The 27,860-nt window shown below is 35.9% G+C and overlaps 1 protein-coding gene across 1 annotated transcript in view; it reads right to left on the reverse strand.

Annotated features, from left to right (window-relative positions):
• Window positions 1–9,189, reverse strand: part of LOC145259939 (peptidyl-prolyl cis-trans isomerase B-like) — a 120,270-nt gene extending 111,081 nt beyond the window's left edge. The window contains exon 1 of the mRNA XM_080117903.1: window positions 9,134–9,189. The gene's annotated coding sequence lies outside the window, so the exon portion shown is untranslated. The remainder of the gene's footprint in view (window positions 1–9,133) is intronic.
• Between the last annotated feature and the right edge of the window lie 18,671 nt (window positions 9,190–27,860).

A 27,860-nucleotide genomic window follows, 5' to 3' on the forward strand; every position in this document is an offset into this window, starting at 1 on the left:
CCCCTTTTCTGTGAGTGTAACTATAAATAGGCATCACACCAAATAATGAGGATCAAGGAGGATGGAAAAACCAAGGAGCGAATGCACTAGCCAGACATGGAGGAGTGCAAAGAGGACTGAGACCTTGAGGAGGCTTATTGCCACTTAACTTCCAATGAAGACCAATGGTCGCCGCCAACGAGAAATCAATGGTAAGCGGCTGTTACGATAACGCAAATTCTTTTGCAAAGGTTATCGAAGAGGTGGAGAGTGCTGGAAATCTGGGGAGACTTGTTGTCACTCAGACTACAGGGAACACCACAAGTTGTTCTCAAAAAGCAATCTTTTATGATGGCTTGTGTGAATATTCCTAGTGAGTAAATAATAATAATAATAAGAAGAAGAAGAAGAAGAAGAAGACGTTTTAGCCTGAATTGCCAACAAAACAAGGATGAAGTAAAAAAATAAATAAATAAATGCTGTTTTTATTTTATTTTGTTTATTTACTTAAAAATTAAAATAGAGTAAAATCTGTCGAGTTAGAACGAAAAACAAAATGGCGATCTCCTTAATTGTTCGAAAATCAAAAATTAAACAAAATACTGGCAGAAATTTACATTTCAAACGATTGGTGACATTATTTGGATGTGTTTCTATCATTATTTTTGTTCGATTTTCGATTATCGAAGCTCGGATGAGACCACCATTTTCTTTTTCGTTCTAACTCGATACTACCTTTGTTTTTTTTTATTTAAAAAACACTTTAAAATAAGTTGAAACAAAAATCTTGTCCATGTAGATAGAATAATAACTTATCTTGCATTAGGTAACATTATTTTGGGGGTATTTATTTTTTTCATCTCTATTTTTGCTTTGTTGACTAATCTGGAAAATTACCAGAAGACATGCTGAATCAGTTCAAGGGGATAAATGAGTTGATAATCTAATGAACCTCGTCGAAAACGCAAATCATCCGATTACGCCTGGCAGTCATGTTTAAATAATGGCGCAGTACTTTTTTTGTTTTTGTTTTTGAAGTAACCACTTTTCTTCACCACCACTACCACCACCACCACCCCTTTCTTATCTTCACAAGAGTCGCTTGTGTCCGTTGTCATTATTAAATAAATGGCTGTCGTCCATGTGAGATTCTCACACATTGCAACTCTTTGTTATTGTAATAATGAGAAGGTTATGGAAATCTTTTAATAGATACACTCGACTTACTGGTCACTGGACCCGTGTACGCATGCGTCAGAAGGCCGTGAACGTGCGCCTCCATTATCGGTAATCGGCCGCCATGCTGTTTCGTTGTCTTTTGCTTCTCTTTGTTTAACATGCATCGCTCAAAGCATAGCGTACCTATGTTTGGCTATTCGACGGATTACTCTTTAGCCCGAACCGAAACGCCAGATCCATGCGAGTACTCAAGCCCTCGATGGCACGAAACCCGGCCAGTTGACCAACCGCCGGGTTCGATATTCTCAAAGGTCGACTACGAGAATTTCAGACCGCGTAACGCGGAATACCTGGATCTGACTTGCCCGCACAGATACGTCAAACGGGTTTCAAGAAAACCAAGTAAGTGATTACAATTAACGTTTGAGGTGACCTTTTAAATATTTGCATACACGGAAAAAATAACACAAGGCCGCATGCAATTATAAAGATGCATAGCGCATGCGTACATTAGTGATCGTTTAAACCAACGCATATCAGGTGGAAACATTATTACTTACTTATGTGACATATCGAAATTAGTATAAATTCCAAAAGTTACGAAATACGAAAAATCCAGTAGATGTGGTATATGTATTTTTAACAAAAAAAAAATCATCAACAATTACGTTCAAGCATTATGCGTTTATAAATGGCGGATCAGTAATTTAAGTAAATTTACGCCAAGGGAGATAAGTCAGTTTGTCGTACTGAATTGGTTGAACAACTTTTCCACGTAAAAACATATGATAGAACTCGATTATTCGATAAATTCTATTTTTGCTTTCTACTGGATCATTTTCCATGATTTTTTTAATTTATACCAATTTCGCCATCACACGTAAGTACGTAACAATGTTTTCATCTGAAATGTGTTAGTTTAAGAGATCACCAATCTGCATAAGTAGCAGATGCGTTCCGTAAAAAAGTTGAATGAATAATATGATTTTTGGCTCATGTACATTTTACGTTAAAATTAAAAAAAAATTTGAAAATGTTCACTCAGAAAAGGGGAGACCATTCAAGAAGTTCTTGTTTAAATTTTGAAAAAAAAAAAACTTCGTTCAAAAAAATGTCACACTTTCCAATAATGACTGTTCAAAACTTTTTATGAATTTAAATGACCATTTTTATTTATTACAGAAGTTTAATTTTGTAACAAAAAATCGTTCTTTTCTTTTTTTTTTTTTTTTTTTTTTAGTCATACATGCCCATGTAATGACCAGTTTCAATCATTTCAGAAAAAAATACACAAAATGCCTATTGTAATTAATTTGCGTGTTCCATAAAACTGTCGCCAGGTGGCGCTTCTAGGTAAAAGAACAGGGGCGATAACTCGTATTTTGGGGGAAATTCTTCGAAAACTTTCTTAAAATGGGTGTAAATTTCCTAAATATGTTCGATATTGCAATGTGTACGTCGGACACCAGAGAAACAATTGACTTTTTGCAGGCTAATGCAGTGTTATCGGCCAGGGAGCAGTGTCAATGTGAACAAAACATGGCCAGGGAGCAGTGTCAATGTGAACAAAACATGGCCAGGGAGCAGTGTCAATGTGAACAAAACATGGCCAGGGAGCAGTGTCAATGTGAACAAAACATGGCCAGGGAGCAGTGTCAATGTGAACAAAACATGTCCAGGGAGCAGTGTCAATGTGAACAAAACATGGCCAGGGAGCAGTGTCAATGTGAACAAAACATGGCCAGGGAGCAGTGTCAATGTGAACAAAACATGGCCAGGGAGCAGTGTCAATGTGAACAAAACATGTCCAGGGAGCAGTGTCAATGTGAACAAAACATGGCCAGGGAGCAGTGTCAATGTGAACAAAACATGGCCAGGGAGCAGTGTCAATGTGAACAAAACATGGTACTGCAAACCAGCAATAGTAGCAGTGACGGATTCTGCTGAAGATGTTGCTTTAATTCGGAAAATGTTTCATTTAAATTATTAATTTGTTCGAAAAAAAAAAAACAATTTTACTTTATAAAAATCCAATACTGCTTTAATTACAAAACTGTTTTCTTAAAATTATATTTTTTTACATAGATTTTCAATAAATGTTGATTTTATTTTTACAATTATAATATTGATAGACTATTTATACAATATGTTTTTGTTTTCAAATATTTTTGTGTCCGGAAAAAATCTTGTTTGTCGCTTATTTGCCGTGGTATTTGACCAAGAAGAAATTAGAGCTATCAACCCCTAACATTGCCACGTCCATATACTGCAGAAGTGCCGTAATTTATTTCGAAATTATAATTATTTTATAGGATCTTTTTTTGGAATTTAATAAATGTTTAAATAATTAATGTTTGATTTTCTGTTATTGTGTTAGTGGGAGGTGATGGTGGTCAGGTGATTAACGACACGTATTGACGACCTGGGTGTTCCAAGTTCAAATCCAGTTCGTTCCACAACAGTCACTTTCACTTCGGGTGTTGACAACCTTCTCGTGGTCCCTCCCGTAAGTATTTGATATTTTTCTAGAAAGAACTTTGACTAGAAAAATATCGGGGAAACCAATAATAGAATCTTTGATGGTAACTTTGTTAATTTAGTGTGCTTGTTTTGTTTTTACCAAAAAGTTACGCGAAACTTTTCGGGGAAATTCTTGAATTGTCTCCTCCTGTTCCGAGTGGAAGTCTCCAAAAATGCGAACAACAAAATTGTCCTCAAAAACTAAAATGCACAAGTGCAATTTTTTTTATATAGCAAACCATCCATGATTTGCTGGGTAAGTATTCGATATATATATATATATATATATATATATATATATGTGTGTGTGTGTGTGTGTGTGTGTGTGTGTGTGTGTGTGTGTGTGTGTGTGTGTGTGTGTGTGTGTGTGTGTGAGAGAGAACAAGTAGTTAATAAACTATGTTAAAAAAACACTTTGAAAAAGAGTCCAAAAAAATATTTAATGTTAAAAAGGAAGCACAAAACAGTGGATAGTTCTTACTCCGCGGAGTTTCGAATAAATACTGTCCTTCTCATCAGAGGGTAAGATTTAGCAAAATGCGAGATCGGATTTTGCTTGCAAAAATATTTGATGAAACTACAAGTTATAGATCTTACTTGGTAAAGAATAGTGGAACAGAGGTAATAGGGTGAAGAAAAAGGTGATTATATATATATATATATATATATATATATATATATATATATATATATATGTGTATGTATGTATGTATGTATGTAAGGTGATTTTATATATATATATATACACTTGTGCCCGATATTATTCATACCCCTCGGATCTTTGAGATTTCTATAAGATTATTGCTCAAACCAGAAGGTAGACAATATTAAAGGGATTTCAAACAATAAATCAAGCATAAGCATTTAATTTAAACTCAACAAATAAATAAATTATGCAAGTTTGAAACATTATACAAAGAAAAACAATAATGGCACTAGTTCAAAATTATTCATACCTCTCTTACTAATAGTCAATAGCATGCCCTTTATTCTTAATAACTGCCTGTAACCGTTTTGGATATTTATCAACAAGGTTTTTACAAGCATCAACACTGATTTTTGACCATTCTTCAATGCAGTAGTTCTCCAAATCCCTCAAATTTCTAGGTTTCCGCTTTTTAACCTCAGTTTTCAATATGTGCCAGAGGTTTTCGATAGGGTTCAGGTCGGGACTCTGGCTAGGCCATTCCAAAACATTAATTTGATTATCCTCAAACCATTTCTTGACTATTTTGGCAGTATGTTTTGGATCATTATACTGTTGAAGGACCCAGTTTGGTCCTAAATGGAGCTTCTCCGCATCCTGTCTAATGTTTTTCTGGAGTATCTCCAAATATTGCTCCTTCTTCATGGTTCCATCTATCTTGACCAAACTACCTGGACCACTAGCCGAAAAGGAGCCCCAAAACATTAGGCTACCACCACCATGTTTCACCGTGGGTATGGTGTTCTTTGGGTTGTAAGCTTCTCCTTTCTTCCTTCAAACGTAAGAAGCATCCATATGGCCAAACAATTCAATTTTTGTTTCGTGAGTCCACAAAATACTTGAGAAAACGGACTCTGGAGAATTCACATGGTTCCTAGTAAACTTTAGACGTGCTGCAAGGTGTTTTCCGGTGTGCAATAGAGTCCTTCTTGGTCTTCTTCCTTTCAGACCATTTTCATGCAGAGTCCTTTGCAATGTTTGCCTTGATATTTTTATGCCAGAAGACTCCAGATTTTCTAAAATGTCCTTAGTAGTGGTGGTTGGATTTGCATTAACACTTCTTACAATATTCCTGGTGGCTCTAGCAGACAGTTTCCTTTTCCTTCCTCTACCAATCAAGTTGTTTGTTGTGTGGTGGCTCTGGAATTTTTTGATGATGCTCTGTACTGTTGCTGTAGGGACCTAAAATTTCTTGGAAATTGACTTTTAACCTAAACCATCCTTATGTGAATTCACAATTTTAGTCCTACGATCATTACTAAGCTCTTTTTTCTTCCCCATTCTAATAATGTTTATTCTTTTATTGGTTTTCAGTTGATATCATTTTAATTTCTGAAAAATGCAAAAAACGAAATGAAATTAATCAAAGGTTGTATAAAAGCATTCAAAATAAGAATCAAACAGGAAACAAACAGTCAGAAACTCGATTAATACTGAAAAAATAAGGGGGTATGATTATTTTTGAACATTGCAGATTTTATAAATAGCTGTATATTTCTTTTATTACAAGTATCCCGAGATTTTAAAATGACGAAAATGATCAGAAGAGGTTTATTAAGAATATGTATCAATATGGACGTAAACAATAAATTCTAACAAAGTTACACCTAATAAACTCAATTTTCAAGGGGGGGTATGAATAATATCGGGCACAACTGTATATATATACATATATATATATATAGTTTTTATTATTCTTTATGTAAATACAGTTGCAACTTGCTACGATGTGCAGACCATTTCGATGATAAATGATCTATCTCATCAGACAAGAAAATTTAAAAATTAAAAAGAGTTCAAGACCATTTTTCATTTTAGAGGAGAGAAAATATACTATGCCATGACTGGTGTGAAGCAAGGTTAATGTTCTTACATTAATGTTAGAACAATTATTCTTAATTTTTGGATATATTTCTACCTGGAATATATATATATATATATATATATATATATATATATATATATATATATATATATATATGAAAATTTTTCAGAGGGTAGAGAGTTTAAGAATGGCTAAATACAGACCAATCAACATATTGATTAAAAAAAATAAAAACTGAAAATAAAGATTAGCAAACCAGGTTTCGTTCCTCGCTCGACAGAGCTAAATCGAGGAAAATACGATTAATAAAAAAAAAAGTCATGGGGGAGGAAAAAAAATAAACGGGGGAAAAAATTACATAGAGACTAAATAAATTCATAAAAGATTTTTTTATTGCTTGCAAAGAGAAGGTCTCAAAGACTTAATAAAAATAGTCTCTAGAATTTTTAAATGATAGGGAGAGTGTATATATATATATATATATATATATATATATATATATATATATATATATATATATATACTAGCAAAAGTACCCGTCGTTGACTGGGTTCAAAAACAGCTTACAGAAAATGGACCCTGATTTATTAAAGTATGATAGGTTATGAAAAGGAAGGGTTGTAAAGAGATAGCTTCGAATTTGGGGGTATCAAAACCAAAGCAAAATATGATGAAAGTAAAAATAAAATAGATAAACCCCATAATTTATTATACCATACCTGTTCACACTGAAATACTTATCACAATATTCTGTGGATCTATATTAAAAAACCTTGTTAAACTTTGCGACATATTTCCATTCTATGGAGGCTAGATGCGAACGAAAACCCCATAATTTTATTATAACATATTTCTTCAAACTGAAACATAATTATCAAAGTATACTTACGCAGATAAATATGAAAAGTCTTTATTAAAGTGTGTGCCTATTTCCATTCTAAGGAAGCCAGGCGCGAACGCAGACCCCACAATTTTATTATATCATCCCTATTTAAGTTAAAACATACTTATCAAAGTATTCCTATGTACATATATATTTAAAAAACACTTGTAAACGTTATTTTTTTATTTCCATACTTTGTGGACCAGGCGCGAACGCAGACCCCACAATTTTTACGAATCGCCGTTCTGCAGGATCAAACATACCCATTCCTGTGTCTCGATACATCTTCTATCATTATATGTAATCAGTATTTTAAAATAGTCAACCATATAGGAGCCTAGTCGTGACCAGACACGGTATTTATTTGCTCCCCCACCTAGCAAATTAGGAACAAGGCCGATTTTTAATATGAGGAGTGAAGGGGAAATGGGAACCAACTCCCCGGGGAGTAGGGGAGCTGGATAGTGACAATTGGTATGAAAGGTTGCCCCTACATTGACCAAGGTCTTATCTGTGGGGTCGCCCGCACATATGGCCTTTGCTTGCAGTATCTGCCGGAACAGATGGTATTCATTTGCTCCCCCACCGAGCAAATTAGGCACAAGGCCAATTTTTAACATGAGGAGTGAAGGGGAGGGGGGAGGGAAAAAGGGGACCAGCTCCCGAGAGGTGGGAAATGGGAGCTGGTTAAAGGTCAGGTATGTGGGGTTGCCCCCACATCTGGTCTTTGCTTGCAGTATCTGCCGGTCAGATACTACACTTTGATCTTGGCCCGAAGACCACGAAGGTGGCCCAATCGTGACTAGACACACGCACACACACATACACACACAGACATTCAGCTTTATATTATAGATATATATAGTTAAATGAAGTGTGTAGAAGGCGGTACAATGCAGAAGTAACGGAAAGACTTAAGCTAAAGCAGGTGAGAAAGTTTTATTAATAAAACTTACAAATATGCTTCAGCTTGTGTCTTTCCGTTATCTCTGCATATATATATATATATATATATATATATATATATATATATATATATATATATATATATATATATATATAGTCCTGGTCAAAATCATAAGATTACTTAAGAAAGTAAGCGTTTACGCATATTATCGAATTTTTAATCAAACAAATGGTTGAAACCATTGCCAACAGGGAAAATGTGATGGAAAAAAATTAAATCTGCTTCATTCGAAACCTTTTTTTTTTCATCGTTCGCTACTTATGTAATAAGCATTTCGGATCTTGTCAGAGTCGGTGGATTTCTGAGATTGTATTGTGTTTACCCGAAATTTCTAAACGAATATTTCGTTTTAATGATTCTTTAGGCTTAAAAAAAAAAACAGGCACTTCCTAAACGTTATTCTGAACTAGCAGGAACACATCGACGTTGCTTGGGATTTAACAAAAATCTCTATTGTGTACGTTTCATTGTGTACGTTTCATTGTGCTCATAACACCAAGAAGGGGGGTCGTAACTGGGCAAACCTTGATCTCCTTATCATCCGCTTAGACTTGCATCTATAGAAGCAACCCTAGCTTCGAAGTATATAGTCACAGCAGACGCCGCAGTATACCAGATGCAGAAAACCATTGTCTGACGAGACAGAAGGTTTCCATCATCATCATCATCATCATCATCATCATCATCATCATCATCACGTTACTTTTTTTTTTGTATTTATTGTCTCTCGTTTCACTTCCTGGAAGAAGCTGAAATGTTGGAAAACTGTCTTATACACATGGTTTAATTTTCATTAAAATCGGATATACCAGTTTGAAGTTTTAAGTGGATTTTCTGCCCAAATGTGTCACTCAGATGTGGGGGTGAACAGATATTCTGCACATAGTGGGATTCTACACTTCCATTGCCTTCCATTGCCCCAGAGTATTTTAGACATTTGATTTCAATTTTATAAAAATGGGATATATTTAAAGTGTTACGTGAATTATGTCCTCGCGGCACACTTAGGTGTGTACTTAGATATTCAATTACAATTATTTTGTCTGCCTCGGTAAATCTTACATAAAAATACACTTTCAGATTTCATAACAAACTCGTTCACTCTTTACAGGAATGTCAGAGGATGAACGCTAAAAATTAAAACAAAAAAACTTTTTTTCAGTTTATATTTCTATCATGTGGCAAAAATTGTAATGCATACATATTTTTTTGGTCCCCCCCCCCCGACAAAAGGAGAGTGGACTCACTTTTCACCTACGTCTTTTTTATGTTCGTATATAGATTATCACCTTCCACTTATCTTTGATATTTGCATCTTTGATATTTGCAGGATTTGACGGGGATTTTGGGAGATAAATGGGAGAGGGCTGAACTTAGTCATTGTTTGTGCCTCGTTCACTGTGCACTCGCGATGGACCATGTATGATTCACTTGTTCAATATTTAAAATAATTTTTAAAATGGGAGTTAAGTAGAAACAAATGAATTCAAGTCCAATAAAAAAATGTTTTCCAGAAACACATATTTCCAGAAAATGGCTAAAAAAAAAAAAACGAATAAAACCCCGATTTTTAAAAGATTTTCGAAGAATTTGGTTCCTGAAAAATAGTTTCTGATAATCGTATCTTTCGTATACTGAAAATATTTTATATGCAGGGACAAAAAAAATGACATTACGTTTGTGAGCTGATTTTTCATCTCTAGAAGTTCCAATGCATATATATATATATATATATATATATATATATATATATATATATATATATATATACTAGCAAAAGTACACGTCGTTGACTAGGTTCAAAAACAGCCTACAGAAAATGGACTCTGATTTATTAAAGTCTTATAGGTTATGAAAAGGAAGGGTTGTAAAGAGATAGCTTCGAATTCGCGGGTATCTAAACCGAAACAAAATATGATAAAAGTAAAAATAAAATAGATAAACCCAATAATTTATTATACTATACCTGTTCACACTGAAATACTTATCACAATATTCTGTGGATCTATATTAAAAAACCTTGTTAAACTTTGTGACATATTTCCATTCTATGGAGGTCAGGCGCGAACGAACACCCCATAATTTTATTATAACATATTTCTTCAAACTGAACCATAATTATCAAAGTATACTTACGCAGATAGATATGAAAAGTCTTTATTAAAGTCTGTGCCTATTTCCATTCTATGGAAGCCAGGCGCGAACGCAGACCCCACAATTTTATTATACCATCCCTATTTAAGTTAAAACATACTTATCAAAGTATTCTTATGTACATCTATATCAAAAATACTTGTAAACGCTTTTTTTTTTCATTTTTTTTTCCATACTTTGTGGACCAGGCGCGAACGCAGACCCCACAATTTTTATGAACCACCGTTCTGCAGGATCAAACATGCCCATTCCTGTGTTTCGATACATCTTATATCATTATATGTAATCAGTATTTTAAAATAGTCAACCATATAGGAGTCTATTCGTGACCACACACACACACACACACACGCACACACACACACACATACACACACACATTCATCTTTATATATATATATATATATATATATAATAGAATTGTGTGCGTGTGTGTTAACAGATAAACTATTAAATTATTGGTCACATAACACTGAAATTAACAGGAAATAATAATCATACATCAAAGATGGTTTACATCGAGTAAAATCTTTGTTTGGATGGACGAATAACGCGTACAGACATATTTCGGCAAATTGAAATGCAAAATGGTCATTTCAACTTGAAAACATATTTGTATTTCTTTGTGCGAATACTCAAATTCAATTCATTTCTTGAAGTCGTTTAATATTAAATCTTTCTTAATTATCTCTCGGTGGCTACATCTGTAGGGAACGCGTCTGGGGCACTAAATGTTTTAGTTTCGATTTTAGCAGACGGCACCCAAATCATTTTATTTTTTAAACTTTTGAAATCAGTACTATATATAAGATACAATATAATCAAAAACGAATTGTCTTTGTAATAATAAATACGAAATCTGCATGAATTAGAATATATTTGAGCGTATTTTACGAGTGCCCCGTTTGTGAAAAACAAAATGCAAATTATAATTTATAACAAATATATTGTTGACCGTAGTATTTGGATTTATCGGACTACTGTTCTCATCTTGAATGTGATTTTCACAACGTTTCGGTTGATGTAACCTCCGACCTTCTTCAGGTGTATCTTGTTGAACTTAAAGACCCGTGGCACACTGGTTAGAGTACTTGGAAAAATAAATTTTAAAAAGTGATATTCTACTGAAGGTTGAAGGTTCAATCCTCAGTGATGACGATCGAAAAATATAATTGCGAATTATTTAGGACCTCTATCTAGTCATGGCTGACGGAACAAGAGCATGTTACCTCCGTGAAGTAAATAATGGGTTCCGCTCGAAATTCCGTCCAAATTCCCGAGTTCGACAGAAACATTCCCGAGTTCCACAAGGTGCTGTCGGAGATTACATCGACAAAACGTTGTGAAAATCACACTCAAGATGAGAACAGTACTCTGATGAATCGAAATAATCGAAATAATACGAATAATTAATCCCCATCTCAAAAATTCGGAAACGTTATATTGTTGACCTTGTGTATACATTTTTTCCACACCTCACAAAACAAGTTTGTTTTTTTCTTTAAGGGGGAACCTTCACATACATATATATCTGTACGTACGTTATCACCTTTCACACATTTTCGTTCGTACGTACGTTATCACTTTTCACCTACGTCTTTTTTTATGTTCGTATGTAGATTATCACCTTCCACTTCTTTGATATTTGCATGTAAATTACCATCTCTCATATTCATGCATACGTTATCACTTTTCAAACACATTTAACACATTTATGCTCGTACGTCTATGATCGCCTTTCACACACATTTATTTTTAGTTGTACGTTATCACCTATCATATACATTTCTGATCGTGCGTACGTTATTACTTTTTACGCATATATTATGATCGTACATACGTTATCACCTTGCACATACACTTATGTTTGTGCATACGTTATCACGTTTTACACATTCGTAAGTACATTATCACCTTTCACTATGTGTACATATTTAACCGATAAACTATTAAACACTGAAATTAACAAGAAATAATAATCATACGCCAAATATGGTTTATAACGACTAAAATATTTGTTTGGACGAATGAATGACGCGTACAAACATACATCGGCAAGTTGAAATGCAAAATGGTTATTTAAACTTGAAAACATATTTGTATTTCTTTCTGCGTATGCCCAAATATATTTTTTTAACCTTTAATTTTGTACATGGAAATAAAATTGAATATAAAGTTAGTTACAATTTTCAAACAAATACTTAGGTTAATAAGTTGCATACTGGCCACTATTTCCGTAATATAACAACATTTAGTTAACATAAGAATAATATAGACCAGATATGATGACAAATTAGCATCTAATATAAAAAAAAAATAATGATCAATATAATAGAAGACGAAATATATGATTCAACTGTCTGCTCTTTTTGATCCCCGATTTCTGCTCCGCCGAGGGGACGACGGCGACAAGCAAGATATGGTTCATTATCTTGCTCTCAGGTAACCTGGAATCCTCTTCCGCTTTCCCCATGTTAAGAATGGCTTTCTTGTCCGCTTGACCATGCCTGATTATCCAGCTAACTGTACAGCAGAAACTGGAAGTCAAAGCGAGCTGACAATTAAGCCAGTCCGCCTTATAACAAATGCATGGAGTATTGCTGCCACATCTGGGCTGGTGCATCTACCACTAGTCTCTCACTCTCTAATAGAGTCTCAAATCTAATAGGTTTCTCACTATTGGCCAAGCTCCAACCTCTGTCCCATCGCCGCAATGCTGCATCCTTGTGCTTGTTTTACAAATATTTTAATGGAATGTGCTCTGATGAATTCAAAGCACGTGTGTCCCTTCGACGTACATAATCCCGACTAACCCGACCAGCAACAGAATTCTATCTCTTTGTTATAAAGGTGCCTAGATGCCGAAAAGCGTTCTAATCTAATAGGTTTATTTTTCTTCTCGAACTGCTAGACTTTGGAATTTTCTTCCTGTTTCCTGCTTCCTTGACTGTACTAACCTGCAGAAGTTTAAATATAATGTGAACAGGCATCTCGCTGCTCAACTCTCCTCAGTCCCATGTTAGACACGATTCCGTTGGTAGTCGTTTACGTTCCAAATGACAATATGCTTTGATTGGGGTGAAAAAAAATTTTCTTGGAAACTATTAGTCGTTCTGGCTTAAATTGTGTATTATGGTATCCGTTTGATGCACGGTTAAGGATTAATAGAGATTAGCAATTCATGTAAAAATGAGCTCAAACTGAACCAGGTTCAACCATCAATTTTACGTAAAGCATTCAGTCTACAAGACGCCTTCAATAAGTTTCCAGACTTTTTTGTATATGCATTTAAAATTGTCATAGACTCTTGAAAATTCAGAATGTTATTGCTATACATCTTATGAGATGACTGACCAATTTTTATGGTTTCAGGTTCAAATGAACAGCTACAGCAGGAATTTGGAATACACCATACTAAAGCCTGATTGTCACAGCTGGTGAATTTCAAAAATTTAATCTGGGCGTGAGAACACTTTGAAAGAACGATGTGTTGTTTTAAACTTGAAAAAAAATGCTGCAGGAGTGTATTGAATGCTTGAGATTGCTTTTGGATTATCATGCTGAAATCGAGCATCAGTTTTCGAGTGGCATAAGAGATTCAAGGAAGGCAAGGGGTGTGTGAGGGATAATGAGAGGTTGAGAGAAGTAAGGAAGACAGAACACAAGATTTGATTGGCAAAAATAAAGAAATACATGGATGAGTACCGTCTTGTATCTATAGATGCACAGGTTGATGTTAGTGTGGGAACTGTGATAATTATTTGTGAAGAAACTGATAATGCGGAAGATTTGCGAAAAATTTGTTCCAAGAGTGCTCCATTCTTGTCACAGACTATTTGACCCAGATGGGTATCAAGACGGTTCCTCACTCTCTCTATAGTAAAAGCCTTTACACCCTGTGACTTCTGGTTATTTCCTAAGCTCAAAGAAAACCTTAAAGGCTGCCGTTATGAGACAATTGAGGAGATGAAAGAGGCTGTGACGAGGGTCATTGGCATGCTCACACAAGAGGACTTCTGTGGGGCTTTCCAGAAGTTATTGGAATGGTACAACAGGGGCGTTGCAGACGGAAGAGATTACTTTGAATAGGATTACAGTTTCATGTGTGTACTATCAATAAAACTGACCGTACGAAAAACGTCTGGAAACTTATTGAAAGCACCTCGTGAGTCAACAACTTATTATAGTACCCCGGGATACGATGGCCCTAGGATACTTTTTTTTAGGTTACGATGTAGAATACGATGTTTATCCGGTCCCTGGTTACGGTATTCACCCCTCCTTACGGTATTATTTATCATGTTATTTGATTATATGGATGTATATTATGTATAGTACTGAAGTTTGTTAGTAATTTTTAATGCTGTTCCCCGGGGCTCTACTGTATAATTTTTGTTCGTTTTTTAACGGGCTTAAAAGTCTAGTGCTCGTTAGGAAACTTTGGATTTTATTTCCGACTATATATTATGGATATTTTTTCGGTTGTTGACACTGTTTGCGTGGGTAATTTTAAACGACGGTTGATTTAGTCAACGAGCCTGAGAATAAACAAAGAAAACCACACAGAGATAAATGGATCCTGTGCTAGTTTCATTTTTCTCTTTGTTTAGTTCTCGCCACATGAATTTTAGGCACCGCCAAAACGGGGGGGGGGGCAGGAAAGTACTTTTTGACGGACCGTCTTTTTAAAATTCTACTAAAAATCAGGTAATTATTCAATCAATACGAAATTTTCAGCGATTATTAAGAGAAGAATGAACTTTATAAGAGTATACTTATTTTTCATAAATGATATTTATATATATATATATATATATATTTTTGCTTACAAAACCCCCCTTGTTTTGAGGGGGTTCCAAATATGCTTAAAATAATCATCTGAAACTGAACAAAACATATTGTGTTGTTGTAAGGGATGGGGTTATAGATTTAAAAAAAAAAAAATCTTGTTGGCATGCATTATTTTGATGTCTGAATATCAGAACTTCGATTGTGTTTAATTATCCCGCTTTTGAGTTTTGAAGTGTGAAATTCGGTGAATATGTTAAGTAAAATAATTAATTTAAGTTAAGCAAAACAAAGAAAAAATTAATATTTATACGAAAAAAGCCATTTTAAAATCTTTGATAAATAAATTAACAGTTTCTTTTTAGCGATCCGAATAATGCATGACCATTATTAAATAGGTCATGCTTTGAAGAATCGATAAAAAAAAAAAATCGATAAATATTGTGCCCTTTGTGTTAAAAATATCATCATTTTTTCGATCCAGTTTGGAAACGTTTGCCGCCTTTCGACTACGGTGGACCAAACGCGCTGTAATAATTTTTTTATTCTGCTTTAAATTGCCCCCTCCCCATTTTGGAGAGCCTGACCCCCACACACATACACATTAAAAACCAAACTCATACAAATGGTCACCCATCTGGTACTGGTCAGCCTCAGCGTTAATAATACATTTAAATTTTCGTCACTGAAAAATAAGTTTGTTTTTTTTTTTGCTTTTTGGTCTTCCGTAGTTTGCTTTTTATCAAGAACAAATGTAAAGTTTGTAAACAGAGTAATCAAATCGACTCGAAGTAACTGGTTGCCTATATGAATAAGTGGAATTATTTGAAATCCAGGTACTTATATTATAATAACTTTGCATATTCTCATAGTAAATCACGCTAAATCTTAGTTAGACCAGAAATAAAAAATTAATTCTTTCAAAAACCTTCTTTTTTTTTTACTATTTATATACGTTTTTTGTGCAAAACAAAAAACGCCAATCGTTAACTTTTGGGGAAAATTTAACATTTCAAATTTAATTAAAAATAGTAGAAAAAGTTTTACATTATTCTGCTTTCTATATGATAAAATTCAGGGTTTTATCTTTCTGGAAAAAAAAGTTACTCAGAAATAATGGATTTTAATAAATGTAATTTCGTTTTAAAAAACAACAACAACTTGATTTTTCGGCCATTTTTGGCGGTGCCTAAATTAAATTAACCATTTATTTAAACGTATCATTCACGCAAATAGTGTCAACAAAAAAAAAAAGCAGAAAAATGTCTATGCTGTTTTTATTATATATATGTGCCATGTTATATCTGTGTAGGTAATTATAGCATACATCTGTGTGTGTGTGTGTGTGTGTGTGTGTGTGTGTGTGTGTGTGTGTGTGTGTGTGTGTGTGTGTGCGTGCGTGCTTGTTTGTCATTTGGTTAGTCAATTAATGATAAGTCCCCTTTAGAATGTAAAGAAAAAAGTCCCCGCACACGGCGTATAAATTAGGTGTGAAGAGGCCACTTCAAGTTCTGCAAGTTTTTTTCGAATCCATTTCAACTTTTGAGGCGCCGGTCAGTGAGAAAGCGCCGGGTTCTCTCTCTCTCTCTCTCTCTCTCTCTCTCTCTCTCTCTCTCTCTCTCTCTCTCTCTCTCTCTCTCTCATTCATCGTTGACCGGCATTTGTCTGATCAAAACTGGTCATTAGGTTAAGTCGGTCAAACAAACACATCAATAACTCGTGACCATGCGAAATAAAAAGAAAACCCGATTTAAATAACACTTTTTTTTCCTTTGTTGTTTTTCGTGTTTGTTTGTTATTTACTTCTTATTTGATAAAAAAAAATATGTACTAACATTTCTTTTAAACTAGCCTGGGCGCCCGGCGTTGCCCGGGTGTTTATAGGTGTGTGTTGAGAAAAAAAGTGGTAGTAGGCATGCAAGCTCGAACCCATACCGTGAAGGAGGGAAAAAAATGTGAAAAAAAAAACAAGTGACTTCTTTACCGTTGCGTCCATCGTCAAACAAGAAGTTGCGAATGTTTAAATTAAGGCTAGTCAATCGAAAAGAGAGGATGACTTTCGAAAATATCGGCAAAAAAGCGACTCCTTCCTTGTAGAAAAGTGCCCAGTTGAGGGTGAAGGAATTAATGTTTTTAGCCAATTTGTTGATAGTTGTCGTCCGAAGGGTCGACCTTCAAAACGATACCAGTCTTGTGAAAATCCGTCGGCTCTGTCGAAAGTTTTAGGCAAACATACAAACATACAAACATACATACATACATTTAAATAGACAGGTGAGATTTATATTATAGATGTCTTCTCTTATCAGTTTCCTTGTGGTAACTGAATCTTAGTTGCCTAGTGAATTCTACGAACGCAAAATCAAAAAAAGCAGATGGCTATAATTGCTTATGCTCTTTCTTTCTTCCCTTCGTTTAAATTCGCTTTCTTCCTCATTCCTCGAACTAAGGAAGTTTTTACAGCAACGTATGAACTCAAAATATTTTCCAACCAATGAAAATCCTTTCAAGTTTCAAAGGTAACTAAGTGATTACGAAAGAAGTTATTAAATGTTCTTGATGTTATTAAATGGTCTTGATGAAGAAAGTATTATATTAAAAGTTTAAACGGCAAAACAAGAAAAAAAAAATGCTATTATAACTTGTGTTGGGACGATTAGTCGGAATCGGGAATCGGAAAAATCGAAACTTCTTGGGTAATCGGAATCGCCATCAGAATAGGAAAATTTTGTATTTATTCTCCGATGCCAAAACGATTCCTTTAATTATCTCTTCTTTTTTTTATTTGATTTTGTTTAAAACAAAATCTTTTACAGCAGGTAGAAATTATATAAAACTAAATATTTATTGATTTTAAACAACCAGTCAAACTAAAATCTACAGATTACCCCCACAAGTGTATCCTCACGTTTGAGAAAATATGTGCACACTTAACATGTGTTTCTACGGTAATCCTGAAAAATAACAATTTTATAGTAAATATTCAGAGATTTATAAAGAATCGGAATCGGTAATTGTATCGGAATCGGGAATTTAATAAGGAATCGGTAATTATATCGGAATCGGGAAAAAATACTGGAATCGTCCCATCACTATTAATAACCACATATATGGAAGTTAGAGTAGGAAGTTTTTGAGACTGACAAAGTTCGTATTATTCTTACGAATTAAGTCTATGCGCAGCGATGTCACCGTCTTTAAAAATTAAGTCCGCTAAAACAAACAATCCTATAAAGAAAGGTTCACATCTCAAAGAACATCATGTAATGATGATGGCAATAGCCAGAGCTTATGGCAGGTTTGGTTTGTACCCCAAAAAGTTGACAAAGAACCATTAGACAACTTAGTTTTCTTGTTGGCTCTCTGTATGGAAAATGTGAATGCAAGTCAACGCAAAGTTTGTAATTCCTATAAAAAAAAAGTTAAAGAGACGACACCAGTCGGACGCACCTGAAAGTACGCCAGAACGTAGCTTAACAACGCCCTCTCATGCCCTTTAGACCAAGGGAGACAAATCGCAAAAGTAAATAACTCAATGACTTACGTACTAGCTCCCTTCATTTCGCGTACGCATTAATAAGAGCCAGGTGAACAGAAATGAACTGCTACTTACAGTTATACATTGCAATAACAAGAAAAAGGTAAACCAACGCACACATATAAACAATACCACGCTGCCAAATACACACATATGTATATTGCTTACATATGCATATATTCACACTATGATCATTTTTACTTGTGGTTTTTAACTCATATTTCTTCACGAAACATTTATAAATGACTGGAAGTAACTTATATATTATCATCTCTTGTATGGAAAGGTTTTATAAAATTTAAAACTTTTAAGTTTTTCAATTTCTTTTTTTTTATGTGTGTTTTAAGTAGGACTTGCTACCTAGTGACCCTCCTATTCTCTTAACGTCTCATTTATTTCCATTTTTCTATGCATACATGCCCGCGTATATCCTTCATTTTATTCCTTCATTAAAACTGTAATTTTATACTCCAGTTGATATTGAATGTTTGTGTGGTTCTTTGTTATCCTCAAAGACGCTGTAATCGTCCAAGATTGCCGCTACCAAAACCAGGGACCAGGCCACAGCCTTCATTTAGATCTTTATATTGCTATGACAAGATTCCAGGTGGGCGCTAGCACAACGTTGAATATCCCGTATATATATATGATTCAATATAATATGATTCAATAAAACATATTTTATGGGAAACCGACTGTGAAATAGTGTTCATTAAAACATACACAAAGTAAGTGTAGGTGAAATGATGTGTATGTGTGCGTGGGTGCAGGTACGTATTTGTTTGTGCGCGTACGTAGATGTGTATGTAGGGAGGAAAAGTTTATGCATTGAATTGTATGTGTGTGTGCGTGCACACACGTTGAGGTAAAGTGATCATGGGAATGTTTATTTTAGAAAGTCTGGGTAGTGTGTACGTATGTGTACGTGTGTGTGTCTGAGAGAGAGCATGTGTGTGTGCGTGTGTATGTGTATGTGTGTGTGAGAGAGAGAGAGAGAGATTCTGTGCACCCCTTATTATAACGCAGATCAGGGTACCCTTGGCGTTATGACAAGGAGAGATAAATCGAGTTTGGCGCCACCTAGTGGTATATGTATGTAATTGTGCTTTGAGAAGGGAGTTAATGCTACAATTACAAGTGCTATGCGCCCGGCGTTGTCTGTATGGGAATATATTGCCGATCAGACGGTTCCATGGCCCTTGATCCCCTGGAGGGGCATGGGCCATCTGCAACTTTTGTAGATGTTTTTGTAGCGAGGAGTTCTTTTTACAGGGTGAGGGCGCTGGCTCCACGCCCAACCTTCCTAGAAGGTACATACTGTGCCTAGCCTTCCCAAATGGTCACCCATCTGGCACTGGCCAGGCTCAACGTTGCTTAACTTCGGTGATCTGGCGAGAACCGGTGTGGCAACGTGATCGTGCCGTGCACGATCAGATGGTTGCATACGAAAAATAATTTCAAATATCATGTTTGCAATTTAATGGCCCTTATTATAAGCACAGTGCTCCACTGCTTCGTTGAAACCGATTTTAAGGCATCTCACCCACGTTTGTTTGCAGTGCTATCCCATGTGTGAACCCTACCTTTCATGCTATTCTCGTCGATTGTGTGACGTCATGTCATACTACGCTATCGTTCCCATATCAGAGTGTTGCGCCTAAAGGTTAACCGCCTGGACCCTGATGACTCTTACATCCTGTTTCCCTACTATTTACCAGTTGACGTACTCCAATATTTAACAGGTAAAACACAATAAAAAGCAGATAGTGTCTGAATTGTGTTTGTGAGGTTGTGATCGTCCGCTTGTTGTGTTTGTCCGAATTTGATGCTTGACTTCGATACAATGACCGTAGTGTCAATTATGTAGTCACAGTTACTGATTGATCAAAAGGATTCTCTTCATAAACACAATTCAAGTTTTAAAACAAATAACAGTGTTTTATTTATTTATTTTTTACATGGAGGTCACCACTTATCAAGGCCCGGATGCCACTCAGGGATAACGGTTATTGCGTGTACAGTAATCAATGAGATAGTATTGTAGTAATCATTAGTATTGGAGATTTCATAGAGTGCCTTACTTAAGGAGGCGGTTTGTCAGGAATTTGTTTATGTTGGACTTGAAGACATCCAAGTTGTAGTCAGGTGGGAAACGGGCAAACGGAAGAGAGTTCCACAGTCGTGCACTTCTGAGAAAGAAGCTCTGCTCATGGAATCTACGTTTGGATTTAGGCACAGATAAAGGGTGGGGGAAATTATTGACAGTAGTTTCAGCCAGACGGGTGTTTCTCGTGAAAGATTGGCGAAGGGGAACCAGAGATTGGAGCTCAGACGAACACTTGCCATGGAAATAACGATAAAACAAAGACAGGCTCGTAACGTCTCTTCTGTGGGAGAGAGGCTGCAGGGAAGAGAAAAGGGCATCCCCCACTAAGCTACGAAGTCTATTTTGTACTCTGCCAAGGCAGGATAGGCTGTTTTTAGCAGCTCCTGTCCAGATGTGGCAGCAGTACTCGATCCTTGGACGTACTTGGCTTTTATACAGATAGAGAATTGCATCAGTAGTGAGATATCTTCTGGGGCGGTAGAAGGATCCCACCATTTTCCCAGCGTCCTTGATGTACGTGTTCCATTTCAGATCAGGAGTAAAGGTTTTTGAGAGGTTATAATGATACGAGGTGCCTTCAATAAGTTTCCAGACTTTTTTTGTGCGGAGGCATTTAAAATTGTTGTAGACTCTTGAAAATCCAATATGGTCTTACAATACATCTTATGAGATGGCTGACCAATTTTTATTATTTCAGGTTCAAATGAACAGCTACGGCAGGAAATGGAATACACCTTACTAAAGCCTGATTGTCACAGCTGGTGAATTTCAAACATGCAATCTGGGCGTGAGGTCACTTTAGAAGAACGATATGCAATAAAATTCTGGAAAAAATGCCACAGAAACGTATGGACTATATTTGACCCATCTTGCGTGAATCGAGCATTAGTTTTCTGAGTGGCATAAGATATTCAAGGAACACAGGAAATATATGAGGGATAATGAGAGGTGTGGGAGGAGTAAGGAAGTCAGAACACCAGAGCTGATTGGCCAAATGAAGAATGTGTTTATAGATACAAAAGGTGCAGAGTTTGATGTCAGTGTGGGAACTGTACACACCGTTATTCGCACAGAACTGAAGATGCGGAAGATTTGTGCAAAGTTTGTTCCAATAGTGCTCGATCCTTGTGACAGACTATTTTACCAAATATGGGCATAAAAACAGTACCTCACTTCCTCTATAGCCCAAAGCCTTACTTCCTTTGACTTTTTGGTTATTACTCTAAGCTAAAGGAAAACTTTAGAGACTTTCGGTGTGAGACAGGTGAGGAGATGAAAGAGGGTGTGGTGGGGGTCATTTATACGCTCACACAAGAGGAGTTCCATGGGGCTTTTTAGGAATTGTTTGGACGGTACAAGTGCATTGCACCCGGAGGAGAATACTTCAAACGAGTTTCATGTGTGCCCTATCAATACAAGTTGCCGCAGGAAAAAGGTATAGAAACAGGCACCTCGTACTTGGTTTCTCTACCAAACAACAGGCTTACAATCAAAACAGACATATATTCAAATGAACACAAAACAATCTCTCCGTTTAAGGCCTCAACAGCTAAGATGTTTCTGATATCTTGATTTGGTGTGGTGCTCTCATTTTTTTTTTTTTTTTACTTCTTTTACAATTTCAATGTGGATGGTTCGTGGTTTATGTAGATTAGTTTCCGCATTCAAGTATTTTCCTAAATATTTCCGCCGTTTTTGTCATTGTTGTCCATTGCATTATTATTATTATTATTATTATTATTATTATTATTATTATTATTATTATTATCATTATTATTATTATTATTATTATTATCATTATTATTATTATCATTATTATTATTATTATCATTATTATTATAATTATCATCATCATTATTATTATTATTATCATTATTATTATTATTATTATTATCATTATTATTATTATTATCATTATTATCATTATTATTATTATCATTATTATTATTATCATCATTATTATTATTATTATCATTATTATTATCATTATTATTATTATTATTATTATTATCATTATTATTATTATCATTATTATTATTATCATTATTATTATTATTATTATTATTATTATTATTATTATTATTGGCTCACAAGAAGCTTTCACACAGGTCCTCAAAGATCTCTTTTGTGGTGTTCCCTGGAAGCTGAAGTGTTTATACAGGAATATACATGTATACATTATTATTAATAATATGTATATAGGTGTATGCCATTGTGGGACTTTTTTTTCTGTTCAATTATCATAATTTTGTTCTAGCCGGGGATGGGTCATCCTATCACCGAACATGCACACGCTTTCTTATACATTCCAACCAAGTGTTGATCACACTGATAGCTAAACCGCACAAACTGCACTTCAAGCTGCTTTCGTGTCCACCTTATTCTCCAGATCAAACGAATGCTCCAGGGAAAACGATTTCATTCTTATCAAAAAGTGATACCGGAAATGGAAGCATGTTTTTAAACCATAAACTGCATCGAATTGTTAGAGGAACGTTGGAATTAGTTTATCACCTAGAAGAAGACTATGTTGATGGATGCGTTCGATCAGACATTGAATGACGGGTTGCTTGCCTTTCTTCGAGGCCAGAGTTAGGATTTTAATTGTCCCTTAAAAGATTAAGATTTTAACTGTCCCTTTAAGTACAATTGTTTGGATATCTCTTGCACTTGGTTCACCGGGTATATTCGCCAGGTAGTTTTTTAAATTCTTTGAAATCCATTGCTCCTTTAATTACTGGAATGACAAAGATCTTCCTAAGTTTCCAGTTTCTTTTCATGTCAAACATAAGCTCTTGATATTTCGTTAACTGTTCCCTCTCAACTCTTTTTAATCCACCATCATTGCCGACACTAACTTCTATCTAAGCTTGCTTCGTATATTTGTTTTAATGTTCTTTGGGGATGGGGAATTCCGTCGGACGCCAGACATTCACCCACTATTTCAGTCACTCCAACCGAGAGATCATTTTTAAGACTTTAATCGTTTCTTTCGGGTGCGTTTGTTTGTATTTCTCTTGCACTTGGTTCGGCGGGTATATTATTCGTCAGGTAGTTTTCGAAGTTCTTTTCGTAGGTCCCGTTGCTTCTATAATTACTGGAATGGACGCACGCGTCTATGCACACGAATATTTGCACAGGGGTGTGTGCGTATACGAACATACACGTGAGCGCACGTATATGCACGAGCTTTTACATGTGTACACAAGTACATGCGTATGTGTGTATGCGTATGTAGGTGTAGGTGCAGGTATGTGTGCATGTCTTTGAGAATGACTACGCGCGTGTGTGTGAAAAAGAGAGAGAGAAGAGGAGAGAGAATATATGCGTATGTGATTTTGTTTTTACATGGAAATTAATTCTTCGGATTTCTTGGACTAAACTATTCTCAACTTGGTTGAGATTTTAACAAACGTTTCGGTCGATATAATCTCCAACCTTCATTAGGTTTATTTTTTAGAACTTTGAAATGTAAACGGATTTGAAACGCATGTGTCCAAGTATAAATACGAGTGTGTGTGTGTGTGTGTGTGTGTGTGTGTGTGTGTGTGTGTGTGTGTGTGTGCGCGCGCGCGCGCGAGGGAGAGAGAGAGGGCGGGGGGAGACAGAGGGAACATGTTTTTAAAAAACTAAAATCGATTTTCTAAGTGTCCGTTTTCTACCTAACTGGCTAAGTTGTTAGTAGTTTCACTTATTTTAAAGCGTTTATTCTGTTCAAAAACGAGACTACAGACCGCATTTTTTTTTTTAATATTTATACTTATTTATTCTTATTTTTAAAAAGGGCAAAATCGATTTTTCTATCAAGCTGACTAAGTTGTTAGTGGTTTTACTTATTTTGAAGCGTGTATTCAGTAAAAAAAAAAAAAAAAAAAAAAAAAAAAACAAGAAAGAAAAACAAGTAACGTCGAGTGTTACGTGAGAACGAGAAATAATGTCCAACATAAGGGTATCACATCTTAGGGGTCTTGATAATCGTTAAAAAATTTTAAAAAAAATTAAGGGAAATACTGAGGGAGATTTGGTTTTAAAAAGAGCCACCACCCTTCAAAAGGAAATAAATTTTGATATTTTTTACATATAATTTAGAGAGAGAGAGAGAGAGGGCGGGGATTATAAACTATATCTCCCTAAGCGTTGCTTATAACTAATTCAAAACAATAAATGAAACATGGATCTACCAATTCACCCTAGAGTGAAATTGGTAGTCAGCTGAGTGGGCAGATGCAGCTAAAAACCGTGCAAAGTGACCAAAGATGCAAAACATCAGCAGACAAGGTTTAGGCTACCATATTCCTAGATGCACAAAATATTTTGTTCATCGACACATTCAGACAGGAATAACAAATATTATATACAATTGTTGGTGCGTTTGAAGTAAGAAATCGCAAAGGAAAAAATGAACGAGAATAAAAAAGAAGACTGTTCTTTCACAAAGACAGTGCGCCATGTCGTAAGTTTTTTTGTTTTGTTTTTTTTTTTAATTTTCACCCCAAACAAGGCACAGTGCCATTTTGAAGCAGGGGGGGGGGCTACTATCAGGGGCTTAATTAGCAGGGCCATTATGAAGGGAGATGAGTAGAAAGATGTTTGTTCACATTACACTTGAACTTCTGCATATCAGTACAGTTGGGAAAGCATAATCCCGGAAGGGAGTTCCAAAGACCTGCAGTTCTGGGGAAGAAACTATTGGAGTAAAAGGCTTTCTTTCACCTAGGGATCTCTACTGTAAAGGGATGAGACTTACTAACTTGTTGGGTTTGTCGGGGGTAGTTACGTCGGGGAGATACAAGTGTTTGCAGTTCGTCAGAGCAGTCACCATTAGAGTATTTGTAGAACAGGCAGAGGGATGCAAAATCTCGTCGATGGCACAGAGGCTGAAGCCTAGATGACAGTTCAGGACCTATCAGGTTGGCGACTCTCTTTTGAACCCTGTCCAGGAGCGAGAGACAAGCAGCAGATGCACCAGCCCAGATGTGAATCGCACTGATAGCTAAATTGCATGAATTGTACTTCAAGCTGCTTCCGTGTCCACCTTATTCTTCAGATCGGGCCTTTCCAGCGGCTATTGGCTGTTTGCAGATCTCAAACGAATGCTCCAGGTAAAGTTGTTTGATTCTCATGAAAAAGTGATACCGGAAACGGAAGTATGTTTGTTTGTTTTTTTTTGTTTTTTTGTTTGTTTGTTTTTTTTTAGATCATAAACAACATCGAATTGTTAGAGGAGCGTCGGAATTAGTGTATCGCCAAGAAGGGGACTAAATTGATGGATAAGTTCGATCAGAGACTTATTGAGTGATGAGTTGCTTGCCTCTCCACGAGGCCAGAGTTAGACACAAAATGTGTTTTCTGTGTGAGGAAGGTTATTTAGTTCTCTCTCTCTCTGCAAGAACTGTGACACCAGGATCAGAAAATGGGATTGAGAAGTCAGCATCCCCGCGGAGGGGCACTCTGACCTGTAAAAAGTGCCTGGGCAGTCCCATCGGCATTCCCAGGTAAGGGCACCTCAGATGATTAGCAATAAACTTACCTCTTCTCAAAGAGAGAAGGCAAAGCCTGGGAGGTTGAACCTCCTAGGACTGCGCAATGAACAGGGACCAGGTCATTAAAGGAATGGTCTAACCTCTGTTGCTTTGGGGGAGGGAAGCTGAGAATAAAAATCTCTAGCCGAATTCAGTGTGAGGAAGTGGCACTCTGGATTTGAACAAAAATAAAAAATAAAAATGCTCCCTCTTTCTCTATCTCTCTTTGTACTTGAAAGAAAAAAACGTACACAAACGCACGTACGATAAGCGAAATGAGAAAGAGAGAGAGAGAGAGAGGAAGGAATAGGGAAAGCAAAGATGAAGGAGATATATATTTATTAACACTTACACTAACTCTATAAACACTAGTGCTTCATGCTTACGCAATCATCAGTGTAGAGGGTGATAATTACTGCTGGTCGAGAGAACCCAATCACTATTAACTTCGTAGGCTAGCACCAGCAGGAAGGTGAAAAGGAATGAGAGAGAGACAGATTGAAAAAAAGATGACAGCGAATGAGGGTGGAAGATAGGAAAAAAGGAGTGAGGGATGGGGGGGGTATGAGACAGAAGAAGAACAAAAAGAGAGGGAAAGGATGAAAAAGGAGCAATAGAGAGAGAAGGAAGAGATAAAAGAAAAGCGAAAAGGTGACACTATGTATACAACAGTCTTAAATTTGTACCGTATTTTGGGGTAATTGCGCCAAATCCGGGGGTAATTGCGCCAACTAAAAAAAAATGCTTTTTACATGCGTAGTTGCCAAAAGAGCACTTTTAGCTGGTTGGCGCAATTGCCCCAAAGTACGGTATTTACAATAGGATTTTCAGTATTTTTTTTTACGACTTGCCGCAGCGCAGCGAAACACCCCACAACCACCCCATGTTAAGAATGGCTTTGGAATAAATACCACTTCCCCTAACCTCCCATGTTAAGAACGGCTTTCGATGTGGGGGGAGGTATTCCGAAAGCTGTTCTTAGGTTGGGGGGTTTATAATACGCTGAGGCAGTGAGGCACGTCGTAAAAAAATTACCGGATTTTCTCCGCTGTTTTTGTTGTTTTTTGTTTGTTTTGTCTTTTTTTGTTTTGTCTTTTTTTGTTTTTTTGTTTTTTGTTGTTGTTTTGTTGTTGTTGTTGTTCTTCTTCTTCTTCTTCTTCTTCCTTGTTTTCTCCTTTTCCTCTGACCAACACAATAAAACAATAATACACAAACACAATGAACGAAGAATCAAAGCAGAACAATGCGTACAAGACACAAATTTTTAATGTCCATTTCTCCTCCCCATCATACCCCGTCTGCGTGGACGAGCGTTTGTTTGTGTGTTTGGGGGTATACGTTACTTTTACTGCCACATACATAACCAATCCTCGTGAAGAGGTAAATTCATACACCAAGTTAAATGTATTCAAGAGTGATAACTAATGAATTTAAACGAGGTTATTAAGAGTGCTCAATAAAAGAAGAACAAGATATACTTTTATTAACACAAATTTACATGGTCGCGACACACTGGACATGTTAGTGTTTCGGACAAATGGTCGATTAAAACCAGAAGTCCTCGTCAGGATATTCAATGTTTTCTTTCCGCAGAAGAAACCAGTCCTTAAAATTCTGGTGCACTTTTGTTCATAAAGGTTGGACAGGCACTCCACGAACCTCACCGTTATTATATAACAGTGCTCAATGACA

The sequence above is a fragment of the Euprymna scolopes genome, chromosome 35 (assembly GCF_053919585.1).
Source record: "Euprymna scolopes isolate OS-2025 chromosome 35, ASM5391958v1, whole genome shotgun sequence".
Classification (NCBI taxonomy): Eukaryota; Metazoa; Mollusca; class Cephalopoda; order Sepiida; family Sepiolidae; genus Euprymna; species Euprymna scolopes.